Raw genomic sequence first — 27627 nt, forward strand, 5'->3', positions numbered from 1 at the left:
ACTGACTTTCCATACTGGGCCCAGACTTGTGGAGTTGCTCTAGAACTTCTTATTATTGTTTCGGAGACATTATATTTTGGATTTTTCTATGCAGAGATCAGCAGAGAAGAATTTTGTGTAGTGTAAAATTTATTTGTTCGACGAGGGGAGGGATTCAGAGTTTGTTTTGTTCTTTCTTATGAAATATCGGAATAAAACTCACGATCGACCGTCGTCGTTCACTATCACAGCGGAATAATTTGAGGCTGCGTCATTAGTACGGCACCAGCTATTTGCGTTTTGCTGCACACTCCAGCTATTCAGCTCCCGGGCTGCGAACTAAACGAGCAACCCCAACTTCGCAGCCCTTTTGTCGGACACTGACTGGGCAAAAAAAGAAGTGGTGGTAGGTGCGGGAGCGGGGTCTGAGTGAGACAGATAGCAGGGTGAGGGGGCGGGGGTAACACCAGTCCCCATCAGAGCCTGCCTCTCCCACAGAGACACTCGCGAATGGTCCTGTTCAGCGGTCACAGCAAATGGATTGGGGATAGGAGAGAATAAAAAAAAAGAGGTGATGGCTGGCGTGCACGTTGAGATTTGGCAGCGCAGAGCATGTGGGCGCGGGGTGTGCGGCGGGTTGCGCGGGGTGGCAGATTTCGCGGCTGCGCACACGCAACTGCAGCGCCGAGCTGGCACGCGGGGAATGCGCGCCGTCATAACGACGCCACTGCCAATTAAAATAGTTGCGCGCGCTCCCCGCGCCGCGCTGATCAGTGGGCGACTCACACGTTTGTTGGGGGACCGGCTGGCGCCAGCGAGCGTGGCGCCAGTGCCTCGACAGGAGCAGACAACACGCCGCCTGCAAATCTCTGTCTCAAATGGCTCTGAGCACTATGCGACTTAACTTCTCTGTCTCACTCCTCCTGGTTCTCTTTGGCTTCGTGGTTTTTTTTAAGTTAACTGCCACTTAGATACGTAGGTGTATTGTCACAGAAGAAGCTGAGTAGCTCTGTGGTGTAGTGGTTATGATATTGAACTGTTGAATGGAGGGTCGTGAGTTCAAAATTCACCTCGACTGTATAATTTTAATTTCTATATTCGGGTCGAGTACATTCCAGAAGTATCCACAAATGTCAAGGATCATTGTACTGGAATGTTCTGTAGCTGTATATATACTGTATGTGTTCTGGCCGGAGGCAGTTCCCTCCGCGCTCTTGTATGTCCAAGTGCTGAATAAACCATCGTTAAGTGAAGTTAGTGTTCGTCATTCAGCTAATTACATATTCGTCTGCATGACAATATTGTTCCAAGCTGTGTTAGGTTGGGGAATAAATCAGTAGGCTACCGTTTATTCACATGTCGTAGTGCTTCAAGATTTTGCACTCGTATTCAAGGGGATAACAGATTTTGTGCGAAATACATTTTATTCGCGACTTCTTGTGCGATTTTTATGAATTTATGACAATGAAGCTGTTTCGAGTCTAATGAGTCATCAGAACTGAAAAATCCAGAAAAGACAAAAATGAGAAATTGGTATTAAATATAAATAATTGTAAATATATTAAAAAGTGCAAGACAAAGAAGAAAAATAAAATAGTAAGAGTAATTTTAGTCCGCCCCTCGTGGTCTCGCGGTAGCGTTCTCGCTTCCCGAACGCGGGGTGTCGGGTTCGATTCCCGGCGGGGTCACGGATTTTCACCTGCGCTGGGTGTTGTTAAGTCGTCTTCATCATCATTATTCTTCATCCCCGGTCGGAGGAAGGCAGCGGCAAACCACCTACATAATAGGACCTTGCCTAGTACGGCGCCGCTGGTCTCCCGTACTGTTCCCTTACCTCTGTCAAGAAGCATGTGACCTCATTACCAATAGTAATTTTGCATTTTATCTTATCCGATATCTTGTATACCATTTTTTTCCACCCACACCGCACTGCTCTCGCAGTGGCTGGCTCTTTCCATGTTTTTATTAGTTTCAGCCTGCCATATGTACTAGGAAATAACTTTCAGCACTTTCAAATGGTTCAAATGGCTCTGAGCACTATGGGAGTTAACTTCTGAGATCATCAGTCCCCAAGAACTTAGAACTACTTAAACCTAACTAACCTAAGGACCTCACACACATCAACGCCCGAGGCAGGATTCGAACCTGTGACCGAAGCGGTCGCGCGGTTCCACACTGTAGCGCCTAGAACCGCTCGGTCATCCCGGCCGGCAGCACTTTCAGATGTAAAGGACAGCAGTCAGTAGCAGAATCCGTACTTTATTGCTGTTCTAGATTTCGACTTTAACGAAATCATCATCGCTGCATTACCAGAAGAGTCAACAAGCATAAACATGTCAGAGCATAAAAATGTGACAGTCGACGCTAGATTGTTTCTGCCATGTAATAGCTAACGTCAGCTGTCACATCTTTATGCCCTATCATGGCTTCGTCTACATGACTCTTCTGGTAATGCACGTTATCGTCGAAATCGAGATCTGCTATAAATTACGGAGTCTGCAACTGTCAGCTGTCCTTCTTTACATTTGAATATTCAACAGTCGCTGTGCACCGTCGGTATCCAGTGGATTCCATTTTAGTCTTAACACTTTCCTCAGGTGATTCTCGCTTTATTCAGTATTCCTTTAAAAGTCATGACTACATTCCAGTTCTATTTAGCCTGGAGGAAAAGGCGTGAATGTGCATACAGACACGCACGAGATGGTCTGCCTCTTCGTTTTTCGTCATTTAGACTTGTCTGACACCAGTGGATCTCCGTACACTTCCAGCAAATCAGCATGGTCTGCAGCAGCGCTGTTCCCCTTCAGATGAAGAAAACGGATTACCACACGATGCCCGCTCCGCTTCTTCAGTGAGTTGCACAGTTTTATTTTGGTTACTCTAGTGGCGTGCCACGGTACTGTGACGCGGGGATTTCAATGCGTACCGGGATTGCAGACAAGCAGGCCTGTCTACCTACAAACAAAAATTATTACTTTCTCTATTTTGTAAGTGTGGTGTCACCGCCAGACACCACACTTGCTAGGTGGTAGCCTTTAAATCGGCCGTGGTCCGTTAGTATACGTCGGACCCGCGTGTTGCCACTATTAGTGATTGCAGACCGAGCGCCGCCACACGGCAGGTCTAGAGATACTTCCTAGCACTCGCCCCAGTTGTACAACCGACTTTGCTAGCGATGGTTCACTGACAAAATACGCTCTCATTTGCCGAGACGATAGTTTAACATAGCCTTCAGCTACGTCATTTGCTACGACCTAGCAACGCGCGATTATCAGTTACTATTGATATTATGAATCATGTACCGTCAAGACTGACGTTTTTCATTAACGGATTAAAGTTAAGTATTCCACCAGCTACGTCCGTTTTTCTAAATTCTAATTTCCTTGTCCTGTTCCAGACCTCACGTCAGCCTGCGTGAGCTAAAACGCGTGCCTTTCGGCCTCCTCCTAGTAACACGGTGTTGGCTCTCCTGCCAACCAAAACAGTAAGGATAGCGCTCCCGTAACATTATATTCAGTTAATGAAAAGCTGCTTCTGTGGCTAATAAGAACTTTCTTAAATGCATGGTCGGTTTCGGCCTTTAACATCAGCCTATTTTCAAGTGGTTCTGAACTGCAATTTTTAATGCCCACCTAAAAAATCCAAGGAAGAGACACTCAGTGAACAATGCACGCCAAGAAATACTTTTATTGGAATATACAGCCTCGTTGTTGACAACTACCTTTTTAAGATACTTCGAAAGTTCGTAGCTCTGTAGATGATTGTAAACACGCTTTCGTAAGTAGACCACGAGGTGTCCTCTACTGTTGCTTGTGGTTTAATTTTAGCATGCTAGAGACAAACCCTTATACTCGACTTGAACGCCTCGTCCACTGCAATTATTTGACACTTTTATTAATTCTAAAGTCCGCCCCCGGTAGCTGAGTGGTCAGTGTGAAAGAATGTCATTCCTAAGGGCCCGGGTTCGATTCCCGGCTGGGTCGGAGATTTTCTCCGCTCAGGGACTGGGTGTTGTGTTATGTGTTGTCCTAATCATCATCATTTCATCCTCATCGACGCGCAAGTCGCCGAAGTTACAGCTGAAATGGCATGCTTGGAACAGGAGTACCATAAGGCTGTTTAGCCAGCAGTCCTGTAGTCTCAGGAATACTCCATGTCTTCCAAGCCAAAATGTTAGCATCTGGAAATGCTTCAAGGCCACCATAATGTGTTTGGTTGCCCCATACAACAGCAACTGTGAGCCAGGTACTACCTCCAAACACTGCTTGTACATCACAGGTAAAGTTGACAAGGAGTCCACGAAAAACATTTAGACCTCCAATCAATTACTGTTTATTAAACTGCCCAGCCAAGTCAATATCAGTCGGTTACCGTCGTCGCTGGCGGCGCAGTGTACCTGTGTATCGCACTTTGAAGGCGATTGATATTGGCTTGGCTGGGCAGTTTAATAAACAGCAATTGATTGGAGGTCCAAATGTTTTTCGTGGACTCCATCTGAACTTTACCTGTGATGTACAAGCAGTGTTTGGAGGTAGTACCTGACTCACACTTTCTGTTGTATTGGGGCAATCAAGCAGATTATGGTGGCCTTGAAGCATTTCCAGATGCTAACATTTTGGCATGCCATTTGTTTTGACTACGAGAAGGAAGAAGAAATTAAATGCTGATGAGTACCTGTTTTTATGGGCGAAAGTTGGCAATGGTAATTATAAAATAAAGATCAACGGTGATTGTATGATTTATTATAGACAATGAAGTCTCTTCTGTCCTTTCCTTATCTCTTTTCCTTATCTCCCTCCCTTTTTTTGTTCAAAAAACCGATTTTACACAGAGTACGCGAAGGAACTTGCCCCTCTTCTTGCAGCGGTTTACCGTAGGTCTCTAGAAGAGCGTAGCGTTCCAAAGGATTGGAAAAGGGCACAGGTCATCCCCGTTTTCAAGAAGGGACGTCGAACCGATGTGCAGAACTATAGACCTATAGCCGGCCGAAGTGGCCGTGCGGTTAAAGGCGCTGCAGTCTGGAGCCGCAAGACCGCTACGGTCGCAGGTTCGAATCCTGCCTCGGGCATGGCTGTTTGTGATGTCCTTAGGTTAGTTAGGTTTAACTAGTTCTAAGTTCTAGGGGACTAATGACCTCAGCAGTTGAGTCCCATAGTGCTTAGAGCCATTTGAACCATTTGAACCATATAGACCTATATCTCTAACGTCGATCAGTTGTAGAATTTTGGAACACGTATTATGTTCGAATATAATGACTTTTCTGGAGACTAGAAATCTACTCTGTAGGAATCAGCATGGGTTTCGAAAAAGACGGTCATGTGAAACCCAGCTCGCGCTATTCGTCCACGAGACTCAGAGAGCCATAGACACGGGTTCACAGGTAAATGCCGTGTTTCTTGACTTCCACAAGGGGTTCGATACAGATCCCCAGAGTCGTTTAATGAACAAAGTAAGAGCATATGGACTATCAGACCAATTGTGTGATTGGATTGAAGAGTTCCTAGATAACAGAACGCAGTATGTCATTCTTAATGGAGAGAAGTCTTCCGAAGTAAGAGTGATTTCAGGTGTGCCGCAGGGGAGTGTCATAGGACCCTTGCTATTCACAATATACAGAAATGACCTTGTGGATGACATCGGAAGTATACTGAGGCTTTTTGCAGATGATGCTGTGGTGTATCGAGAGGTTTTAACGATGGAAAATTGTACTGAAATGCAGGAGGATCTGCAGCGAATAGACGCATGGTGCAGGGAATGGCAGTTGAATCTCAATGTAGATAAGTGTAATGTCCTGCGAATACATAGAAAGATAGTTCCCTTATCATTTAGCTACAAAATAGCAGGTCAGCAACTGGAAGCAGCTAATTCCATAAATTATCTGGGAGTAGGCATTAGGAGTGATTTAAAATGGAATAATCATATAAAGTTGATCGTCGGTAAAGCAGATGCCAGACTGAGATTCATTGGAAGAATCCTAAGGAAATGCAATCCGAAAACAAAGGAAGTAGGTTACAGTACACTTGTTCGCCCACTGCTTGAATACTGCTCAACAGTGTGGGATCCGTACCAGATATGGTTGACAGAAGAGATAGAGAAGATCCAACGGAGAACAGCGCGCTTCGTTACAGGATCATTTAGTAATCGCGAAAGCGTTACAGAGATGATAGATAAACTCCAGTGGAAGACTCTGCAGGAGAGACGCTCAGTAGCTTGGTACGGGCTTTTGTTAAAGTTTCGAGAACATACCTTTACCGAAGAGTCAAGCAGTATATTGCTCCTTCCTACGTATATCTCGCGAAGAGCCCATGAGGATAAAATCAGAGAGATTAGAGCCCACACAGAAGCATACCGACAATCCTTCTTTCCAAGAACAATACGAGACTGGAATAGAAGGGAGAACCGATAGAGGTACTCAGGGTACCCTCCGCCACACACCGTCAGGTGGCTTGCGGAGTATGGATGTAGATGTAGATGTAGATATATGAGGCCAGCCAGGACGAGAGAGATCGGCCAGATTGGTGTAGATGTAGATGTATGAGGCCAGCCAGGACGAGAGAGATCGGCCAGATTGGTGTGACCTAGTTGCGATGATGACAGACGTCTCACCCAACAACTCAACGCGCTTTTGTTCACTGCCAGGTCTCCGTAGAAGTGCTACAAGCGCCAACGAATATCTGCGGTTCTCTGGGTTTCGGCCAAAAGAAACTCAGTGACAGCTCTCTGTTTGGAACACGTCCCCGTTACAGGCGCCATTTTGGAGGCTACGTATAGCACCACCACCAATCGGAACTTCAGGAAACTATAGGGGATGAAGTGGTAATATTCCACGATGTCCCACAAAAAATCTCGCTTTTTTTCAACCGGGATTGACCGAGAAAAATAAGAGTTGCGTTACATATTTAAGGTCCCACGTGAAAGTATAATACGCTGATGGCCATTAAAATTACTATACCACGAAGAGGACGCGCTACAGACGCGAAATTTAACCGACAGGAAGAAGATGCTGTGATATGCAAATGATTAGCTTTTCAGAGCATTCACACAAGGTTGGCGCCGGTGGCGACACCTACAACGTGCTGATATGAGGAAAGTTTCCAACAGGTTTCTCATACACAAACAGCAGTTGACCGGCGTTGCCTGGTGAAACGTTGTAGTGATGCCTCTTGTAAGGAGGAGAAATGCATACCACCCAGTTTCCGTCTTTGATAAAGGTCGGATTGTAGCCTATCGCGATTGCGGTTTATCGTATCGCGACATTGCTGCTCGCGTTGGTCGAGATCCAATGACTGTTAGCAGAATATGCAATCGCTGGGTTCAGGAGGGTAATATGGAACGGCTGGAGCCCAACGGCCTCGTATCACTAGCAGTCGAGATGACAGGCATCTTATCAGCGTGGCTGTGTAGCCACGTCTCGATCCCTGAGTCAACAGATGGGGACGTTTGCAAGACAACAACCATCTGCACGAACAGTTCGAAGACGTTTGCAGCAGCATGGACTATCAGCTCGGAGACAATGGCTGCGGTTACTCTTGATGCTGCATCACAGACAGGAGCGCCTGCGATGGCGTACTCAACGACGAACCTGGGTGCACGAATGGCAAAACGTCATTTTTTTGGATGAATCCAGGTTCTGTGTGCAGCATCATGATGGTCGCATCCGTATTTGGCGACATCGCGGTGAACGCACATTGGAAGCGTGTATTCGTCATCACCATACTGACGTATCACCCGGCGTGATGGTATGGGGAGCCATTGGTTATACGACTCGGACACTTCTTGTCCGCATTGACGGCACTCTGAACAGTGGTCTTTACATTTCAGATGCGTTACGACCCGTGGCTCTACCCTTCATTCGATCCCTGCGAAACCCTACATTTCAGCAGGATAACGCACGACCGCATGTTGCAGGTCCTGTACGGGCCTTTCTGGATACAGAAAATGTTCGACTGCTGCCCTGGCCAGCACATTCTCCAGATCTCTCACCAATTGAAAACGCCTGGTCAATGGTGGCGGAGCAACTGGCTCGTCACAATACGCCAGTCACTACTCATGATGAACTATGGTATTGTGTTGAAGCTGCATGGGCAGCTGTACTTGTACACGCCATCCAAGCTCTGTTTGACTCAATGCCCAGACGTATCAGTGCCGTTATTAAGGCGAGAAGTGGTTGCACAGGGTACTGAGTTCTCAGGATCTATGCACCCAAATTGGGTGAGAATGTAATCACAAGTCAGTTCTAGTATAATATATTTGTCCAATGAGTACCCGTTTATCATCTGCATTTCTTCTTGGTGTAGCAATTTTAATGGGCAGCAATGTATGTCTGCCCCCCGTAGTGATGGAAGGTTCCGTCATTGTACGAGCGCTTTGTGAGTCTCATCTCCGGTTCATTCAGTCCTAGTGACAGCACCTGCCGCCTCGCCGTACTGTAGCTAATCGTACCAGGCAGAGAACGCGGTTGCCTTTTTTACCTGTCGAAGCGCTACGAGCTGTTTCTCGGTGGGTTACGAACGGGGCTGCCGTGCGCGGCGGAGCGAGACCGCGCCGGGCGAGAAGAATTAGCCCCGCGGGTGCTTAAGGGCTCGGAGGCCGCCGCTGATGGGCTGCGCCGTACCGCGCCGTACCGCCGTATTGCCCGAGACGCCAGCTGCCGCCCGGCGCCCGGAACAGCCGCCGCAAACGGCGTCGTTGTGTCTACACGGCGCCCGGGATTCCGGAGGCAGTTTGCTCGCCGCGCAGACATTCCCGCAACTGCTCCCTCCGAATCTATGAGCCCACTCCAATATGAGGCCGCGGGACAAGGTGGCCCGAAGCCCGCGTCTCCGAGAAACTCTCGTATTCCCCGCCAACACGCTGCACAGAAACAATAGCTTCGGCGGAGCAGAACTTACTGTCTTCTGTTCTTGTTTTGTCTTCATTTTTATTTCGTACCGTCGAAAGGGGACGGGCTGGCAGAGGCTAAGCGTCTACTCTTCAGCAGGACAGATGTGAGAAAAAAAATATTTTGGTGAACAAATTTAGATTGCATCAGTTGAATGTATGACGATGAAGATGATGCTAATGGTGATGATACTGGATTCAGGGCGCTCATCGGCATGGTAATCAGTTACTTTGTAAAATATGTATTAAATTCTCCTACATCTACATTCTCCCTACGCAGGTGGGTGCCAACGAAATATTTTAGTATTCGGAGGAGAAAGTTGGTGACTGAAATTTCAAGAGAACATCCTGCCGCTCGGAAAACCGCCTTTTGGTTTAATGATATCCACCCCATTTCTCTTATCGTATTCGTGATTTGTACTTTTTCGACGTGCTGTCTGATGCAGGTCTCAGATCGCACAGCAATACCTGGTTGCTACTAGAATGCCAACAGCAGTAGATCAGGATATGTTAAGAGCTGGAGACATGCAGTTTGAAAAAGTGAACACATTTAAGTATCTAGGCGTGGACATCTCTTCGAGAAATCAGATTGAATCAGAACTGAAGAAGAGATTACGGGCGGGAAATGCGTGCTACTTCTCACTGAATAGATTACATTCATCACGGATATTGTCTAGAAATTTAAAAATTTGAATGTACAAAACTATTATTCTACCATTTACCCTGTGTGGGTGTGAGACTTGGTATCTCACTCTGCAAAATGAAAAGCCGTTTCGAGTATTTGAAAACAAAATTTTAAGGAAAATTTTCGGAGCAAAAAGGGATGACATTAGCGGAGAGTGGCGAAAACTGCATAACGAAGAGGTTCACGAACTCTATTCAAGCCCTGACATAATCAGTATTATTAAATCACGTAGGCTGCGATGGGCGTGTCACGTAGGTCGAATGGATGAGGGCAGGGCAGCGCGCAGAGTACTGGTAGGGCACTTACAAGGGGAGGCCGCCAATTGTGAAATTCAGATTTGATTCATACTGCGCATAATAAAAGCTCATGGCCAGAGGTCTAATGTGGCAAAGCACCAAGATGCACTTCTCAGCCGTTGTCGAGAAAATCGACAGTTAAAAGAAACCGTTGCGGTGAAATACTCTCGACGATTAATAATTTTCTACAGCGTCGTGGCGCAGCGGTAAGCGCTCGGGTTTGTAATCCGAAGGTAGCCGGATCGAATCTCGCGCCATGCAATTTTTTTTTATTATTAGGTTTTTGTAATTCAAATGTGTATATATATATACACACACACATACATATATAATTCCCGGCAATCAGTTGCAACAATTATGCATATAATAAGTTGTTGAAAGTCGTTTGTCGTGGAAAACCTGGCGACTTCGAACATCATTATGTTTTCCGCAAACAAAGTTGTATTTCACAAATGTTATTAATTATCTTCATAATGTTAACCACGTATAGTTAACGGAAGACGTAGAAACGATATTCCGAAACGAATACGTATAGCGTAAGTCAAACATTCGAATTAGAATAGAGACCCCACGAACACAAATTTGCTGTGGCATGTATGAAATATAAACTCCGTTTCTCGCTCGTTACACTTGAAGGACAGATGCTGAATGGGCCGAAACGAGCCGCCGCATAACAGCGTAGTTGCCTGCTAACTTCGAAAGCAGGTAGATGCGGTCCCTAGCGCAACTTATAACATCGTCGAAAGTCAGTGCGGACGGGAGAGCTTTGGTACACCCTGTTAAAAAAACGGAAAAATGGAGGCGGTACAATTGGAGAGCGATCCGCCTTCACCAACATGCATAAGCAATTCATTAATACTTATATATATATATATATATATATATATATATATATATATATATATATATATAACAAAAAACTAATAATAAAAAAACTTGCATGGCGCGAGATTCGATCCGGCTACCTTCGGATTACGAACCCGAGCGCTTACCGCTGCGCGACGACGCTGTAGAAAATTATTAATCGTCGAGAGTATTTCACCACAACGGTTTCTTTTAACTCGATTTTCTCGACAACGGCTGAGAAGTGCATCTTGGTGCATTGCCACATTACACCTCTGGCCATGAGCTTTTATTATGCGCAGTATGAATCGAATCTGAATTTCACAATTCGCGGCCTCCCCTTGTTAGAGGGAAAACGTGTTCTGTGGGGAGACCGAGGCATAGATGGGAGGACAATGTGAAGGCTGATATGAGGAGCCTAGGTATTGAAGGTGAATGGAAGGGAATAGCCCAAGACAAGGACAGATGGTGAAAATACGTTGCTGCGGTAATGGACTCTCGAGTCCGGTATGACCAGTAAGTGTGTTTATCGGGGGAGTAAAAGACTTTCAGTTACTTCCAACAGGATGGATCAACTGCCCACGCATTGGCCGAACCTTCGAGCACATTTACACAACCTTCACGTCTCACAGGGTTGTTAGCAGATGTCAGTCTGGTCGCGGCCCTAGCTGGCCACACAGTTCACCTGATCTGTCAGTGTGCGGTTACTTTGTGTGGGGAGCTCTCAAGTCTAAGGTGTCGACGTCACAACCCTTATAGTCTTCAAGATCTGCAGCAGAACATTTCGAATGAGATTGCAGCAATTCCAGCAGTCTCATCTTCGACGAGCCTTCAGCAACTTGCTGACCAGGGCCAAAGAGTGCCAAGAGGTCAATAGTGGTTACTTTCAGCATCTGCTGTAGTCAGGTTAGTACTGTGTTTACTTTCCTCTGCTGTGTTTCTTCGTACTACGGTGTTACGTCCGTCACAGACGGCCCCTGCCATGCAGACTACACTCAAAACATCCCTGTGTACCATAATACATACACAAGCACTTGTAGGCGCTACCAAGAGGAAAGCAATTCAAAAATAAACAGAACTTGCTATAGACTAATGCGAAACTTTTTCTGCAAAGGTCGCCTCACAGACACAGGGAAGTTGGAGTACTCCGCCGACCTCCGCCGGCTTTATAAGCCCAGCGCAGCAGCAGTACAGCCAGTTCCTCGCCCAGCTAGGACCAGCTCGGACTGACCTCACAGTCGCCCTTGATGAATAGTCGCCTACTTGTTATTTGTTTTCTTTGTGTGTATATAGTGATTGTTCGAGAAGTGTAGTTCAGTTTCAGTAAACGACATAATACTGAGTATTCTTCATCTGGAGCTCTGTTCTTCGGGCCATTTTTATTTGCCCCATGCTGTATTACAAATTCCTTGCAGCGAGCGACAATTGTCGCTCCTATGACGAGCGCTGCATCTCTCGGTCTTCCGCTACCGCAGTTTAGCCTGCTGAGGAAAAAGAGGAAACTTTTGGGAGTGTCCGCTACCAGGCTACTTGTCGCTAAGGGGAAGCTTGCTGTCTACCTCTAAAGGCGCTCCATTCATTCGACTCAGGCACGCCTCTCCCAACAGAAACATGGCTGCAGGGTATAGGGAGGGGAAGGCTGGCGCAGCTCCCTTCTCCTTTCCGACTTCCCCTCTCGCCCTGGACTCTCTCGTTTCCGCACGCATCTTTGAAGCGACGCTGCTGTGTCTCAGCCCTGCGCTCGCGGAATGCGGCATGTGTCGCCGTGCAAGGGCCCTGTGGAAGGACGCCTGCACCGCTATTAATTAGAACGCGCCCGTCGCGCGTCGCCGCCCACGCAAATTAACTGAACGCCGATGGTTCTTTCCCCTCGCGCGGTTCCCGCTAATTTGCGAGAGGTAACTTTTCCTCCTCTCTTTTTTTCGGGGAGAAGAAAAAACTCGAGAGCTGCGTGAGAGGGAGGGAAAAACCTAGGCCGTTTTAAGCCATTACGCGGGATGAATATGTACAGTAGGGCGGCGTTTGGCGGCGGCTTTGGCGCTTTTCTTTGCTTTTGAGGCGCTAACGACGGCTGATGTGAAATGTAAACGCCGCCCGAGCCCGCCTCCCGTGTAATTGCTCTTTCCTGTGAGCCGACTCGTCCGCTCCCGCCGTTAATCAGCCGCGCAGCACCGCCCGGCGCCGGAGGATTTGATTTGTTCGTGCCGCGCGCGCTCGCGCATAATTCTGTGCACACACGGTCGGTGGTTGGCTAATCGGGTGCCGGCTACCTGTAGCGTGGCCACTAGTCCCTTAGATCGAGCTCGCGATAAGCTAAACGATATAGGGGATGTCACATTTCCACAACAGTTAAAAACGTGCAGGGTGATACAGTGATTTAGGCACTGGAGTCTCACCCGGGATGAACGGGCTCCAGACCCCAATTTAGTTGTCGTTATGTAGGCTTTCCATTGCTTTCCTAGATAGTACACGCCTACGTTGTCGATGAAGCTAAGGCACACCTGCGCGAAGGCGCTCGACTCGGGCTTTTTTCTCCCCAAGGATCGATCGGTCGCAAAATGGAAACCACGATGAAAATTAAAAATCTTCTGACTACTTCTCTACGAACTTGCTGCTCCGACTTAGACTTTTGTCGTAGAGTGGTAACAACTTTCCAATACTCTCGTCATAGAACGCAGCCGCTTGTGTTCAAATGGCTCTAAGCACTATGAGACTTAACATCTGAGGTCATCAGTCCCCTAGACTTAGAACTACTTACACCTAACTAACCTAAGGACATCACGCACATCCATGCGCGAGGCAGGATTCGAACCTGAGACCGTAGCAGCAGCGTGGTTCCAAACTGAAGCGCCTAGAACCGCTCGACCACATCGGCCGGCGAGCCGCTTGGGGATTCCGCCAGTTCTCTCCGCTGGTTTGCAGCTCGTTGTCTGCACCAAAATGCTATCCTCTTAGCCAGCGGGTAATATGAGCAAATAGATGAAAATCAGAGGGAGCAGAGTCGGTACTGTACGGTAATTAAACACGTCCCGTCGTAAACGCTGTAGAAGCGTCTTTGTTGCAGCTGCCGAACACTGTCATGAAGACATTCAGTGACTCATGACAACATTCCTCTTCGCTTGTTCTGAAATGCCCTTCGTAGACAATTTTCTCGAATCGCCTGATCCACTCGCTGAACGAGATCATCGGTTAACACTCGCTTCCTGCCCTGACAGCCAGCATCATGCACGTCTGTACCTACTGCTCTAAAGTTCCAGCACCTTTGCCACTCTTTGCTGTCGCACATTACAGTTACGTTATGTGGGTTGCTTGAAATCAGCACGGAGAAAACGATTGAAACCACGCACCACGCAGTTCGCTGTTAGCGGGAGACTATTGTTCTCACTGTGTGCTTAGAACGGCCAACGGTCTCTCCGTAGTGTTAACACCGGTTCCCATCAGATCACCGAAGTTAAGCGCTGTCGGACTGGGCTCTGCACTTGGATGGGTGACCATCCGGTCTGCCGAGCGCTGTTGGCAAGCGGGCTGCACTCAGCCCTTGTTAGGCAAACTGAGAAGTAGCGAAAAAAATGGTTCTGAGCACTATGGGACTTGACATCTGTGGTCATCAGTCCCCCAGAACTTAGAACTACTTAAACCTAACTAACCTAAGCACATCACACACAGCCATTACCCGAGGCAGAATTCGAACCTGCGACCGTAGCTGTCACGCGGTTCCGGATTGAAGCGCCTAGAACCGCTCGGCCGCCACGGTCGGCCGTCCTTCACAGTTTGTCAGTACAAGCAACGAAGAGCGTTCCGTAGCTTTAACATCAAACAGAGAATCCTAAACTGTTTTCAGACCAGTAGACGGAAATGAATGCTACAGATGGTACGAGATTCCGTGTTTACATGGTTCAGCTGATAACAGAGTGCTAAATAATTCTGTTTCCTATACTGTGTTCTGCAGGTCCTGAATATGTGTGTCGAAACACTAAAGAAGTTTCACAATGTCAACATCAGAAATTTAGTTGCATAAAACTTATTATATCTAATAATAATCGAAGCGTGAACAAAGGAACATGTAAAAACTCTTAAGAACTATTTTTTATGGCTCAATTTTACCGCTTGCTGTACTTCGTTCTTCAGTGCGGTAACTAATTACTTCCGGCATCGCCGTCCCGCTTATCTTATTGCAACACTGCACGTAGTGGTACAGTACGTTAAAATCCCTCTTCGTTCCAAGAGCCTCACAGCACAGGATGCACAGAGGTAAGCCCATTTCTTCCCAACAAAATGGGAGTGGAAACTGTCTACTTCTGGAAGTCGTAATTTGTACTACCTTCACTACGAAGTACAGCTATGAACCTGGTACGACAAAATGAACTGTGTGCATTCACAAGAACGTGGCGCGAACGCCTCGAAAGTGGGCAGCCTTGTAATCATACCACGACCCGCAGATGAGATGGTAGCGCCCACTGGAAGAGACTACCGTAGTATGGAAGCTCAACATTGAGATATAACTCCTTTCTAAGTTGGGGTAACATCTGAAGTGGCAACAATGGTTTAATTAGTTAAATGTATTTTGGACCACCTTCACGGTAAACCTTATGACAATAAGCACAATAGTTAAACATACCTGATTAAAATTTATACTGTTTGAAGATAAATTATCCGGACAAACTTTCAGACATTGTTTTCGAAATGAAAGGAAGGTGACATTATGTACTTAGCTTATCATTTCTACGTTCTATGGATCGCACTTGCCATCTCACATCATGACGCAGTACGTGCCGACTGATGTACAAAAATAATAAAATTTCTCAGAAGATGTGTTAGCATAGTTGCCACTTAACGTAAGTTATTTATATTTCTGTCAATGCTACATAAAGCTTTTATTAAAAGTTATTAAATGAAATACGACTATTGTGAATACTCTCATTTATAAAGCTAGGAGCTTCTGTGCGATAAGGGATACAACATGAAACGTTGTAAGTGTAGTTACTCATGAATCTTGTTGTTTGATAAATTCCTCAGATATGCTTATTATCAGTTAAAGCTGTTGGTAATGGATGTGAATTACACTGTAGTTCAGTTAATAATCTCTTGTCATACGATACGTTTATTAGTGACGTGAATACGTTGCTACAGTGCATCCTTCTTCATTAAAAAGAGAGACTAATCCGTGAATAAGTCATAGAAAAACCTCTGTTAACGTCTTTCTGGCAGGATTTGTTATTTCATCTCTAACGAGAAAAGAACTGATTCCTCTCTTCATTTTATGTGGCGTTTACGGTGATTTACATATATTTAAAACAAAAAGGGGTCACACGTTCTCACTGTGAGGAATTCTATTCGTAATTTTCTTTACAGAGTAATAATCTGCTTTATACACTCTATATGCGGTACAAATGCAACTATTTCTGGATTTATGTAGCACTTTTTGATTACATTGTCTCTCAGATAAGTGAACATACCGAGGATAATAATACGCCGACATTTGCTGTAGCCGCTTAATACAGAGCGAACAAAACATTACTTGAATGACATGCAGTAGGGCTTAACGCAGACTGTGCGATTGTTCTGCAGCTGCGCAGCAGATTATGAGATGTAACTGGACAAACTGCGGTTATATTCGTAATTAAAGCTGCAATAAATTAGTGAGCTGACAAATAAGTGGAGCCGAAATACGTAAGCAGAAATTGTAGCAGTACTGTTGTAGACGTTTTGTTCGCTCCGCTCCTGAGCCTGAAGTGGCTAGAGATAAGTGCCACGACTATGAATTTCATTTAACTACGATTGCACATCACGATTAAATTTTAAGCACGCTGTTACTCCTCCGTGGACCTTACGTAAGCAGGACAAGGTTTGACTTTAATGCTGCAAATATTTATTGCATCCAGACGTGTAAATCCTTAGTTAAGTACTAAGGCTGCATTCAGTAGCGTCACAAGCTTGATATTCAGATCTCTGTAAGCCCTGTGCTACGAATACAGGGTAAATGAGACGAAAAAAACCAAAACAGAAATTTTGTCCCCACTTGTTCATCTACTTGCATTTTCAGAAACAGTTATTTGTTTAAAAGAGCTGTTTCCCCGTCGCAGTGTACATCGGTCCGAATTTATACGCACAAACTACAATGATGACAGTGACAGATATAGGATGTCGCAGGAGGAATGATCAAATTTCAAGGATATGACGGGAACGATTATTCGAAGTAAAAAAGTCTAGCAAACATCGGCTTTAAAATATACACCTTAAGAGCTATGAGCACTTCTTCATTTTCTATACTGTAAAAAAAAAAAATCTCTTCTAATGTCAGGTCTTTGCTTTTCATACACTATATGATCAAAAGTATCTGGACACCTGGATGAAAATGATTTACAAGTTTGTGGCGCCCTCCATCGGTAATGCTGGAATTCAATATGGTGTTGGCCCACCATTAGCCTTGATTACAGCTTCCACTTTCGCACGCTTGCATTCAATCAGGTGCTGGAAGGTTTCTTGGGGAATGGCAGCCCATTCTTCACGGAGTGCTGCACTGAGGACAGGTATCGATGTCGGACGGTGAGGCCTGGCACGAAGCCGGCGTTCCAAAGCATCCCAAAGGTGTTCTGTAGGATTCAGGTCAGGACTCTATGCAGGCCAGTCCATTACAGGGATGTTATTGTCGTGTAACCACTCCGCCGCAGGCCGTGCATTATGAACAGGTGCTCGATCGTGTTGAAAGATGCAATCGCATTCCCAAATTGCCTCCAACAGTGGGAAGCAAGAAGGTGCTTAAAAAATCAATGTAGGCCTGTGCTGTGATAGTGCCACGAAAAACAAGGGGTGCAAGTCCCCTCCACGAAAAACACACCACAGCGTCCGAATTTTACTGTGACACTACATACGCTAGCAGATGACTTTCACCGGACATTCACCATACCCAGACCCTGCCATCGGATCGCTACATTGTGTACCGTGATTCGTCACTCCACATAACGTTTTTCCACTGTTCAAGCGTCCAATGTTTACGCTCCTTAGACAAAGCGGGGCATCGTTTGACGTTTGACGTGTGGCTTAAGAGCAGCCGCTCGATCATTAAATCCAAGTTTTCCCACCTCCCGCCTAACTGTCATAGTACTTGCAGTGAATCCTGATGCAGTTTGGAATTCCTGTGTGATGGTATGGATAGATGTCTGCCTATTACATATTACGAACCTCTTCAACTGTCGGCGGTCTCTGTCACTCAACAGACGAGGTCGGCCTGTACGCTTTTGTGCTGTACGTGTCCCTTTACGTTACCACTTCACTATCACATCGGAAACAGTGGACCTAGTTATGTTTAGGGGTGTGTAAATCTCGCGTACAGACGTTTGACACTAGTCTCACCAAATCACCTGACGACGTTCGAAGTCCGTGAGTTCCGCGGCGCGCCCCACTCTGCTCTCCCACGATGCCTAATGACTACTGAGGTCGCTGATATGGAGTACCTGGCAGTAGGTGGCAGCACAATGCACCTAATACGAAAATCGTATGTTTTTGGGGGTGTCCGGATACTTCTGATCACACAGTGTACTTTGGGGGGAGTTAGTATGGACCAAGACATGGAAAAATTGTCTGGTAAACAGGAGCTTCAAAATGCTGACCTTAACAGCTATGAGCACTTATTCAGTAGAAGAGATGTGTTTCAGAGTAGCGCAGTTGGACAAGTGTTAATATCTCTTAAAGCTTGTACTTTAGAACCACCGTTTACTGGACTTTTTTTGTTTTTGTCCGTACTACCACCTCCCAAAATATGGAAAACAAAGAGCTTGAAAGAAGAGATTTGTTTCACGGTACCGAAAACGAGAGGCGCTCACAGTTCTTATGGTACGCATTTTAGAGTCCATCCTTACTAGACAATGGTTTCTTATTTTGGTCCGTACTACCTCCTCCCAAAATAAGGAAAACAAAGAGCTTGCAGCTTGTTTCATTGATCGAAGTGTTATGTGGTCTTTTTACCCTTAACTGTCCCGTAACTGATATTAAATCAGAACACCCATTAGATCGGAATTCTTAAACCTAAACTGAAATGCATATTAGTACCAGCAATTGTCAGTAGCTAATTATCTTAATTTACATTTTAGTTGGACTTGCAGGAGGTTTATAAGTATGAAGTCATTGGAAGCATAGTAGGACGATATGGTAGTCCTCTAGCGAACAGCGAGGCTCCATAGCAGTGTAGAGGGTCCACCTCCAGATGAATTCTCCGAAGGACGCTCCGGTTGGGCTGCAAGTCAGTGCCGTTTGCTCGACGAGACTTTCCTTTTGAGTTAGCGCATCTGGACGCCGGGCACGACACGGGTAACGTAGATATGACCTCTCGTGGTGTGAGGTCTCCAACAGTGACTGTGTTACGACAGGAACGCGGAAAGAGGCCAAATACTGTTTTTAGCAAGGTCCAGGAAATGCACTATTCTGAACAAAGGGCCTTTGAGACGCACACGACCCTACAGACAACATCTGGAACATGAAGTAAGAGACTCCACTTTGCAACCTCTTTACGAGCATGGGACGCCGCCGAAAGTCGTGCTCACAAAAACGAAATATTTACGCAGTATAAGAACTGACAGGATTGCATAATGTAAATAAACTGGAAGTTAGAGAGATAAATTTTACTGTGCTGCTGAGGTGAGATGCGTTTTTTCAGTAGTAAATAGTAGAAAGTGCATTACTTGTTAACACCATGAAGAAAAATTTAGGGAAGTGGACCAGCATCTTTTAAGGAATCTTTTTACTGGTCGGCGCTTGGAATATATATAGCGCAGCGAATCGAAGCAGAGTAAAGAACGCAACAGGCAGAAATACAAGTTTTCCTCTTACGACCTAGTAGGTACAATTTCATTCAGTTTTTGGTATTCGACTCTTCGACTTCTTCATCTCTGGGAGCCTTGACCTTCCCTGGCCCGCGAAGCCGCTCACCGCTGTGGCCGAGCGGTTCTAGGCATTTCAGTCCTGAACTGCGCTGCTGCTACGGACGCAGGTTCGAATCCTGCCTCGGGTGTGAATCTGTGTGATGTCCTTAGGTTAGTTAGGTTTACGTAGTTCTAAGTCTAGGGGACTGATGACCTCAGATGTTAAGTCCCATAGTGCTTAGAGCCATTTGAACCATTTGAAGCCGCTCAGTACCACCTGCGAGCTGAGGAACTTGGAAAGATTTCTGGCTGATTAGAACTAAAATCATTGGGGGAAGTGGCAACAAAACGACTATTCACGTTGGTGTGTAGAATATATGAGTCTGGCGACATACCATCTGACTTTCGGATAAGCATCATCCAGACAATTCCGAAGACGGCAAGAGCTGACAAGTGCGAGAATTATCGCACAATCAGCTTAACAGCTCATGCATCGAAGCTGTTTACAAGAATAATATACAGAAGAATGGAAAAGAAAATTGAGAATGCGCTAGGTGACGATCAGTTTGGCTTTAGGAAAAGTAAAGGGACGAGAGAGGCAATTCTGACGTTATGGCTAATAATGGAAGCAAGGCTAAAGAAAAATCAAGACACTTTCATAGGATTTGTCGACATGGAAAAAGCGTTCGACAATATAAAATGGTGCAAGCTGTTCGAGATTCTGAAAAAAGTAGGGGTAAGCTATAGGGAGAGACGGCTCATATACAATATGTACAGCAAGCAAGAGGGAATAATAAGAGTGGACGATCAAGAACGAAGTGCTCGTATTAAGAAGGGTGTAAGACAAGACTCTTCAATCTGTAGATCGAGGAAGCAATGATGGAAATAAAAGAAAGGTTCAGGAGTGGAATTAAAATACAAGGTGAATGGATATCAGTGATACGATTCGCTGATGACATTGCTATCCTGAATGAAAGTGAAGAAGAATTAAATGATCTGCTGAACGGAATGAACAATCTAGTGAGTACACAGTATGGTTTGAGAGTAAATCGGGGAAAGACGAAGGTAATGAGAAGTAGTAGAAATGAGAACAGCGAGAAACTTAACATTAGGATTGATGGTCACGAAGTCAATGAAGTTAAGGAATTCTGCTACCTAGGCAGTAAAATAACCAATCACGGACGGAGCAAGGAGGACATCAAAAGCAGACTCGCTAGGGCAAAAAAGGCATTTCTGGCCAAGAGAAGTCTACTAATATCAAATACCGGCCTTAATTTGAGGAAGAAATTTCTGAGGACGTACGTCTGGAGTACAGCATTGTATGGTAGTGAAACATGGACTGTGGGAAAACCGGAACAGAAGAGAATCGAAGCATTTGAGATGTGGTGCTATAGACGAATGTTGAAAATTAGGTGGACTGATAAGGTAAGGAATGAGGAGGTTCTACGGAGAATCGGAGAGGAAAGGAATATGTGGAAAACACTGATAAGGAGAAGGGACAGGATGATAGGACATCTGCTAAGACATGAGGGAATGACTTCCATGGTACTAGAGGGAGCTGTAGAGGGCAAAAACTGTAGAGGAAGACAGAGATTGGAATACGTCAAGCAAATAATTGAGGACGTAGGTTGGAAGTGCTACGCTGAGATGAAGAGGTTAGCACAGGAAAGGAATTCGTGGCGGGCCGCATCAAACCAGTCAGTAGACTGATGACCAAAAAAAAAAAAAAAAAAAATAGAACTTAGCCGCAGGACCGGGTCATTGGTGCGCTCCCGATGAATGATTCTGCCGCCGTCTCAGCCTCCATCCACAGATGGATATGATGAGATCGAGCAGCGACAACGAAATGATTCTTAGAGACAGTAAAGTCATTTTTGTAGAATTTCATTAATCTCAAGTTTCACTCTGGAGACTTGCTGAGGATATAGACATAATATGGTCTACTATGTTTCTGTGTTTTCTTAAATGCGCAAATTTTACATTTCTGGATACTTAAGCAATTGGACAGTTTTTCCGCAGCGTAACTGGTGGTCTACGTTACGATGCAGGGCAGTCGGAAGAGTTAACCGTAGCGTGTAAGCACCGCTTTCAACAAATTTGTCCGGAAAGTGACTGCCAGTCCCAGCTGTGCTGCTGTGTCGCCCATTGGCGCACTGACTGACAACCTGGCAGCTAATTTACGAGTGCTACTCTTCACTGGCTGGCTTTTGGGCCCAATGTCTCCGGCATTCGGGCAATACACTTTTCGTGAACTACAAAGTTCTCATGTCCAAGGTGTAACCGTGCATCCTCTCATTCAGATATTAAAATAAATTAAAGATTGTTGGATTCTGTGCGTTCGGATTTCTGAGCCGGGCAGGGCAGATGCCGCGAGCCACTACTTGCTGTGCCACTTGCACACCTCAGGCAGCCGGCCGGAGTGGCCTTGCGGTTCTAGGCGCTACAGTCTGGAACCGCGAGACCGCCACGGTCACGGGTTCGAATCCTGCCTCGGGCATGGATTTGTGTGATGTCCTTAGGTTAGTTAGGTTTAAGTAGTTCTGAGTTCTAGGGGACTGATGACCTCAGACGTTGCGTCCCATAGTGCTCAGAGCCATTTTTTTTAACACCTCAGGTACTGGGAAGTGACCACTGTGAAGGACAGGAAACTCAGTGATATTTGGACAGTAGCACTACAGAATTGCTAGACAGTTTTATCCGTGACGAGATTACGATCGATAGTTAAGTTTTATCTCTGACAAAGATTATCTCTGCATATCACGTGTAACTCTGGTCACGCCCACTTTCTACGATATATAAGTCGCTCTCAGACGTCCGACCCGTCAGTCGGCAAGACTCACCGGAGGAGAAACACCCCTCTGAAGATGTCCAGCGCAGCTCTGGACGAAACGTTAGGAGCCGAAGAGTTTCATGGACCACGACCTTACATCCCGGAAGGTTTACCAGAAGATATGTCATCCGGTCGTGACAGCCTTCATACTATGACAGGACATTGCCACAGATGGGTCTCCGTGAGCATCAGTTTTTCTTTTTTTTATGAATCACACTACTGATATTGCTGAACATAATGCGGTGCTAGACAGTAACATAGATCCAATGACGGGCACGCGCGCCATCCGTGGAGATGCACTGCAGACGACCAATTACTACTGAGTGTGCATTTGTTTAAGATGAAAAAAGTGTTGTAATGGCTCAGAGTATCACAAATGTTTGGAAAAGTCTTATTGATAAAGAGTTTAAGCTGTCCGATGGCTACTGACTCTAGCCTCGTAATTCCATACGGGCGAGGAACGGTTAAATAGATGCTGACGGAGCGCTACAGTAACTTGTTCTCGGAGGAAAAAGGAAAAAAAACTGGGAGGTCGCGACGAATGGCCATCTGAAACTTTTTCCTCGCCCTAACCGCAAGTGGCTGAGCACAGCGCGGGGGATCCTCACTCGAAAAACTCCGGCAGGCGCTAAGCTCGCTCGCCGCCTCTTGGCGAGTGGTTCCGGCCAGCTCTGCGGGCTCTCTCCGTATCTCGTCTCTTCTCGTTTTGTTTTGTTTCACTTTGCTTTGTGCAGTTCTAACGCGCTGCCCACTTCGGGTAACGGATCTGCGTGCTCGACGCGCATCGAGCGATTATCGGGAGAAATAAGCGCACGAGTTGCGCGGAGCGCGGATTAAAGCTGACGCCCGCTCGTGTGACGGGCTGCTGAGAGGGGGGGGGGGGGGGGGTAGGTGGGAGGGTCTCAACCAACACTCGACACGGACCGAATAAATCTGTTAGCGGCGCCTACACGTGAACCCTCGGTAGCTGACCTGCAGCTCAGTCGAGGACGGCACTATCTGGGCGGCTGTAACATTATTCTACAATCTCTTGATACACAGTCCTCTCGCCTCTGCTCCAACTTACTTGTTTTTACTTCAAAATATCGGGCATGATGTAGTGCCTCACCCTCAAAAGATGGTAATACAGTTTCAATATTCAATAAACAATTAGAAATAAGTAAAATAAATTACCGAAGCAAAAAATGAATTGCAAAAACATGATTAGCTGTTAAGCATGGTTGCAGAAAACATCGTTCTTGTGCAACGCAGCTAGCTCTTTATTCGCACGAAGTAATGGCCGCTATCGACAGGGGATCTCAAGTTGATTCCGTATTTCTAGATTTCCGGAAAGTTTTTGACACCGTTCCTCACAAGCGACTTCTAATCAAGCTGCGGGCCTATGGGGTATCGTCTCAGTTGTGCGACTGGATTCGTGATTTCCTGTCAGGAAGGTGGTAGTTCGTAGTAATAGACGGCAAATCATCGAGTAAAACTGAAGTGATATCAGGTGTTCGCCAGGGAAGCGTCCTGGGACCTCTGCTGTTCCTGATCTGTATAAATGACCTGGGTAACATTCTGAGCAGTTCTCTTGTTCGCAGATGATGCTGTAATTTGCCGTCTAGTAAGGTCATCCGAAAACCAGTATCAGTTGCAAAGCGATTTAGAAAAAATTGCTGTATGGTGTGGCAGGTGGCAGTTGACGCTAAATAACGAAAAGTGTGAGGTGATCCACATGAGTTCCAAAAGAAATCCGTTGGAATTCGATTACTCGATAAATAGTACAATTCTCAAGGCTGTCAATTCAACTAAGTACCTGGGTGTTAAAATTACGAACAACTTCAGTTGGAAAGACCACATAGATAATATTGTGGGGAAGGTGAGCCAAAGGTTGCGTTTCATTGGCAGGACACTTAGAAGATGCAACAAGTCCACTAAAGAGACAGCTTACACTACACTCGTTCGTCCTCTGTTAGAATATTGCTGCGCGGTGTGGGATCCTTACCAGGTGGGATTGACGGGGGACATCGAAAGGGTGCAAAAAAGGGCAGCTCGTTTTGTATTATCACGTAATAGGGGAGAGAGTGTGGCAGATATGATACGCGAGTTGGGATGGAAGTCATTAAAGCAAAGACGTTTTTCGTCGCGGCGAGATCTATTTACGAAATTTCAGTCACCAACTTTCTCTTCCGAATGCGAAAATATTTTGTTGGGCCCAACCTACATAGGTAGGAATGATCATCAAAATAAAATAAGAGAAATCAGAGCTCGAACAGAAAGGTTTAGGTGTTCGTTTTTCCCGCGCGCTGTTCGGGAGTGGAATGGTAGATAGATAGTATGATTGTGGTTAGATGAACCGTCTGCCAAGCACTTAAATGTGAATTGCAGGTGTGGTTCGATGAACCCTCTGCCAAGCACTTAAATGTGAATTGCAGAGTAGTCATGTAGATGTAGATGTAGATGTAGAATTTTAAATTTACGACAGGAGGTATTATTGGTCAGAACTACTTCCTATAACGATATGTAATGAAACCAATACCTGTCGAGAAAGTGCCAGTCTGTTCTCACATCCCCATCTGTCCTTTACTGTAAGTAGAATCAGAAGCTACAGGCAGTGGTGCATGTGGTTACCACACATCCTTCAGCCCTACTTCGCAGTTAATCACGCACTCTTTCAAATACAACTGGCTCAATTTGGACTGCGCCACATGCATTGGTCACACGCTCCTGTAACGTCTGCACAATGTCAATAAGTTGGGCATACACCAATGCCTTTAAATGACCCCATGGAGAAAAATGCAACCGGCAGACCATGCTACCGAACCCCCCTCGACGAATCCATCGCCCGTGAAACACTGCGGGGAGCAACTGTGGAAAACGTGTAGGTGTTCAGTTGCACGTAAACCACAGTCACCGTCAAAGTGCAAGGGTAACGTTCTCCAGTACCGCTGATAGTACATCCGGCAAAGAACTGCACTAGTAAGACGGCCAACGCCACCGAATACCGCACATTACTCGTCACAAGTACAGCTGTCCATGTCTCAACAAGCAATGGTTCACAGACATATCATTATCAGAAGTTTTCTTCCAGTTTTGACCAATACTGCCTCCTACCCTAGTAAGTTACACTTTTTTTAAAATGCGCCGTGTATTACCGAGGTGACAAATGGTTCAAATGGCTCTGAGCACTATGGGACTTAACATCTGTGGTCATCAGTCCCCTAGAACTTAGAACCACTTAAACCTAACTAACCTAAGGACATCACATACAACCATGCCCGAAGCAGGATTCGAACCTGCAACCGTAGCGGTCACGCGGCCCCAAACTGAAGCGCCTAGAACCGCACGGCCGGCTCCGAGGTGACAAGGAGATGACAATGGTATTATGATGATCACTACGTATAGAGATATTTCTCCCTATTTTTTAAACTCGATAATTGATGTTAAGTAATAAGTTACAAACTATCACCAAAATTATTATCCCGTTTCCTGTGGTTTAATCGTCGGTGCGTTCTAAGCCTTGCGTCGTTTGAAAAGATATCAATTAGCTAAGCTTCTGACAACGCTACACGCCTAAGCCAGTTACTGTCCGATCTTCTGTGACGTTTGGCCCATCGAAGACGCCGAGTTACAAGAGTGTAAGTGGTACTCCATTCTTGGCAGACACGTAACACAATCCACGTTGATATACTAATATTCGGACAGCATCAGTCACGGTGCGGTCGTGGACACGTCCAAACACAACACTTCCTTTGTGCAGCTCTATAGCGTCTGCACGTTACTGCTCTGATTCCACAGAATTACGTGCATACCACTTCACTGCCATGGCCCGTTAGCCGTGAAGGGTCACATCACAGCTTGGTGCCATTGCAACACCATCGCAAACGTTCCAAAGCGACCACTGTACTCTTCTAAGTCGCTAACAAGTACTTTGTCCGTATAGCTTATGTAAGCGTGGCGACATGAAGTCGAACTAGCACATTAGATAAGTTGCAGCGAAGGTCGTGACAATTCTAGACAATGGTAGCCCACCTACACTATGTGAACAAAAGTATCCAGACAGCCCAATGTAAGGCGGAATTGGCCACTCGACGTTACGAGAGGCCGACCTGCCAATATAAAAGGAGGCGAGGAGTATTGTGTTGTCGACAGAGAATCTGGAACAGCAAAATGGGTCGGTCAGGAAATCTCAGTGACTTCGAACGTGGACTAGTCATCCTATGTCACCTGAGTAACAGATCCATCAGGGAAATTTCAATCCTTCTTTAGCTTCCCAGGTCCGCCCCGATAGCTGAGTGGTCAGCGAGGCGGTCTGTCAAGCCAAGGGACCACATTTTACTGCAGACAGTAGAGGAACATTTCGGAAACGGTGAAGGATTCTATCAGCATGACAGTGCGCCCTGTTATAAAGCAGCACCTCTGAGGTTGAGATTTAAGGACTATAAAATTCCTGAAATGGACTCTCTTTCCCAGAGCCCTGACCTGAACACAAAGGAACACTTTTGGGATGACGGTTCTAGGCGCTACAGTCCGGAACCGCGTGACCGCTACGGTCGCAGGTTCGAATCCTGCCTCGGGCGTGGATGTGTGTGATGTCCTTAGGTTAGTTAGGTTTACGTAGTTCTAAGTTCTAGGGGACTGATGACCGCAGATGTTAAGTCCCATAGTGCTCAGAGCCATTTGAACCATTTTTTTTTTTTTTTGGATGAGTTAGAACGTTCAGCTGACTTCAGACCTTAGAGTCCAAAATCTGGTTCAGGCTTTTCTGGAAGAATGGGCTGCCATTTCTCCACAGACATAATCCTCGTTGAAAGTGTCGCCAGCAGAGCCCAAGCAGTCATAAACGGAAGGGTGTGTATACTCCGTAATAATGCCCACTAATGTCAGCATACTTTTGATCAGATAGAGTAGAAAGGTGACTGGGTTCAGGACGCCGCATGTGCCACACATTCGTAAGCAGAGATCCCTAACAGGCCAGATTAAAGGAAAACCATTCAGCAGCAGAGTCACTCCGAACCCGAGTGGTTGGCGTTGGTGTCTGCCATGTGCAGGACTCGGATGCGACTCCCGGCTCTGCCAAGGATTTTTGCTAGGTGGGAGCACTGGTACAGGGTACACGCAGCCTCGTGATGCCGACTAAGGAGCTACTAGACCCAGTAGTAGCGGCTCCATGGTCTGCAAAGTCTGCCAGCAGAGGGGTGTGCTGACCACAAGCCTCTCCATAGCGCACCGTCGATACAGATCCCTTGGGCCTTCACGGCCTGGTAAGGAGCTCGT

At 46.1% G+C, this 27627-nt stretch overlaps 1 protein-coding gene and 1 pseudogene across 4 annotated transcripts in view; both read left to right on the top strand.

The window, feature by feature from the left end:
- Window positions 1-27627, top strand: part of LOC126259233 (irregular chiasm C-roughest protein) — a 1966280-nt gene that overhangs the window by 1725315 nt on the left and 213338 nt on the right. The window lies entirely within an intron of this gene.
- On the top strand, window positions 14084-14202 carry LOC126261518 (5S ribosomal RNA; annotated as a pseudogene).

This window comes from Schistocerca nitens, chromosome 5 (genome assembly GCF_023898315.1).
Source record: "Schistocerca nitens isolate TAMUIC-IGC-003100 chromosome 5, iqSchNite1.1, whole genome shotgun sequence".
In the NCBI taxonomy this organism is placed as follows: Eukaryota; Metazoa; Arthropoda; class Insecta; order Orthoptera; family Acrididae; genus Schistocerca; species Schistocerca nitens.